Below are 3,285 nucleotides of genomic sequence, written 5' to 3' on the forward strand. Positions count from 1 at the left end.
ACCTTCAAAATCAATGCCTTTTATTTAAAATTCATAAATTGAGCGTTTCCAAATCGTGAAAATATAAAAAATATTATACAATATATGTAACCATGACTAGATATTACCATATATTTTCTAACGACTATCATCTACCATGCTGTTTTAATTCCCCGGGTAGAATGATCATACTCGTGAAGTGAAGTTATTATACTTGCTACGCAGACAGGTGAAACCAATGCCATCATTACAATCGAATCCAAAACTCTGAGTTTCAATAATTCCTAGAAATAGCTGTAATACCAACCATTCCATTTTTTTCACCCTTGAAAAACGTTTCGTTCTCAAGCCTATAGCCACATTGTCTGCCAACCCAGCCATTTTGACAGTTGCAGAAGTATCCTCTTGACTCGTTAAACAGGCAGATCCCGTCGTTTTTACACGGCATGGATTCGCATGTGTCAACGCCTGGTTTATATTTGTGAAAATATTCGTTTGTAAATATAAACAAAAATCCACAAGTTTAAAAATAATTAAATGATGAAATATATTATTTATACGTATTTAGATAATGTTAAGAGTTTCTATTGGGCATAATGCTTTCTTGAAATGTGGTCACTGGTACAAATATCCATTATACTTAAGCGAAATCATTTGAAGCAAAGTCAGTTTGTTACACACTGTACCTGTTTGGCAAATCTTGCCAGTAAACCATGGTTTGCACAGACAAACGGAAGATCCAACAAGATCAACACATGTCCCGCCAGTATTGCAAGGCTGGGCCGTACATTCATTTATATCTGCCAAAAATATAACAAAACAACATTTAATTGTGCTAGAAATGTTAAACGTTGAATTAATGTGATTATGAATAAATAAAAAGTTTTCTTTTTATATATACAAACACCTTCTAACAATAGTAATCTCCATGGTTTAACTAGTTTACTTACCTATTCCACAGTCAAGGTCAGTGTATCCAACAGGGCATCCACAGAAGAACTCGTTAACTAGGTCAAAGCAGGTCCCATTGTGTTTGCATGGGATGCTAGCACACTCGTTAATGTCTGACAATGCAAGGTAGGTACATTTATCGATAATAATAAAGTCTAGATATCTGAGTACTAAAAATGGTCATCACACAGTTCAACGCATACATGTACTCTGTTGCACCTTAAATCTATTACATAATGGATATAAACACAGCGATGAAATTCCATCTTTATTTTGCACAGCGCCAATCTATCAATAATACTTCCTGCAACACCAGTAACCAGCTAATCGCACGACGCTGTTGGGTTTAAAAAAATCATGCTAAAAAGAACACGCCGACATATAAATGCTATTGACCGAGTCACGTGTATGCAGCAAAGAGAACGTTGCCATTAGCATACTTAGGAACATCGGTCTACACAGAGAGAGCTAATCTATTTCAAGGTATGAAAGTTTTAAAAATATTGAAATATTGATATATTTACACGTTGTTTCGATAGTTAGGTATATGTCATAAATTTTCAATCTACCTATCCCACAGTCAAAGCCGGTGTATCCATCCAGACATAGACAGAAGAACTCGTTAACTAGATCAAAGCAGGTACCGTTGTGTTGGCATGGGCTGCTAGCACACTCGTCAATATCTGGCAATTAAAAAAAGGTTCTTTCAATGATTTATACTATTGTATATACATGTAGCAAACACTAGGGATAAATGACCTCTTGACTAAGCCATAACATAATAAAATGTTTTAGGTCGATAATTTTCAAGCCGGCTAGGATCTCCTTTGTTTTTATATATAGGATTTAAATTCCATGTGTCTAACCTTGACGAACAATTCCCTTGTCTAAAATTTAATTGAATAGTATATATCTTTAAACGTTTGATATACTCATTTGACCAATTCCACAGTCTTTATTAAAGATTAATGTTTTTACATGTGTTTCAATCTTTTCAACAGCATTTTGAATTGATTCCTTCATTAATTTCATTATTCATCTAGTGTAGCCAACGTTTGTCAACATTTTTAACGAATCCATTACGTTTTTTCCCCATAGTTTTAGTTTGTCTCCCTTGCCTTAATCGTTATGTTTATCATTCTCTTTTTTAAAAGTATACCTAAAACTAACCGGAGAGTGTGCATCAGAAAGCATTGGGCAAAATTCCGTCACATTACGATAACACATAAAATAATCAACAATACTAACTCTACTACAGGTAGGTTTTCCTAATATATCGCCATTTGTACGGCCATTCAATATATATATAAAAAAACAATAGAAACTTTTAAGCCTATAATTAATGCTTAATTCGACAAGATTACTTCTTTTAATGTGAACATTTTTCGATTGTTCAAATATATTAAGTTCACACTGGAACTCTTTATTAACTGCTTCAAATTGTTGCTTTTCGGAAAAAATGCCATATCAACAAACATTAAGTCGCCAAGACATTATTTCGTGCGTTAAAATCACCAAAGATGCAAGTTAAATTATATTGATAAGAAATTGTATCTATACCGCACTGAATATCAAAATGGGATCCTTATTTGAATATATAATGAATATCAAGGTGTAATACACCGTAACTATTGATCTTATGACAATATCTAAATTATCTATATGAGTTTCTTGTAATTAGACAATGTGTTGGTTTAAACAAATTCAGAACAATTAAGTTTCAATTTTAAACCGCATACATTTCAAGACAAAAATCTGCAAGTTTGTCGTGTTCATAATACTATAAACAGTTTGTATTTCTTATTCCATATTCATTTAAATTATCTGACTATAAATTATCAAATAAACGTTTTTTTCTTCTAAAACGTATAGGGAAACTTATTTCATTTTCATAAGACACAACACTAGTATCCATCGGTTTTTATTATTCAATGCAAATCTTTCAACATAATTAAGATGCGTATGGCATGGTTGAACACACATATGGAAAAGCTATGTAGTTGTTACAATGGCTATAGAAACAAACACTGTATGGGTTTGGCCATTTATACACATGGTCAATATGATAGGTCCAAAGCTCATCAGTGACTCTCCATGCCTGTCCTAATTTTGAAGACTGCCCACTGTGAGTTGAGGTTAGGCGTGGGCTTCGTTTGAGATCAGTTCGATGTCGAAACTGTCCGTGATTTCGACAGGCACTTACGGAAATGCAGAGGAGCCTTAGCGTCGGTGCGCTAAGGAGAAGAATCGAGTTCGAGTGCGAAACGGCTTTGCGTTTACTGTCCGACACTAAGAACGTTGGGGTTTCGGCGACGAATACTGAAAGCGATTTGGTGTTTCGAACAATTACCGATT

At 34.1% G+C, this 3,285-nt stretch overlaps 1 long non-coding RNA gene across 1 annotated transcript; it reads right to left on the minus strand.

Moving 5' to 3' along the window:
- Positions 1-334: 334 nt before the first annotated feature.
- Positions 335-1,592, minus strand: LOC128219807 (uncharacterized). The gene is made up of 4 exons (XR_008258669.1): positions 1,500-1,592; positions 930-1,043; positions 666-779; positions 335-447 (listed from the first exon to the last, which is right to left on the minus strand). It is a non-coding gene; the product is annotated as an uncharacterized LOC128219807 (long non-coding RNA).
- Positions 1,593-3,285: the final 1,693 nt, after the last annotated feature.

This window comes from Mya arenaria, chromosome 15 (genome assembly GCF_026914265.1).
Source record: "Mya arenaria isolate MELC-2E11 chromosome 15, ASM2691426v1".
NCBI classification, from domain to species: Eukaryota; Metazoa; Mollusca; class Bivalvia; order Myida; family Myidae; genus Mya; species Mya arenaria.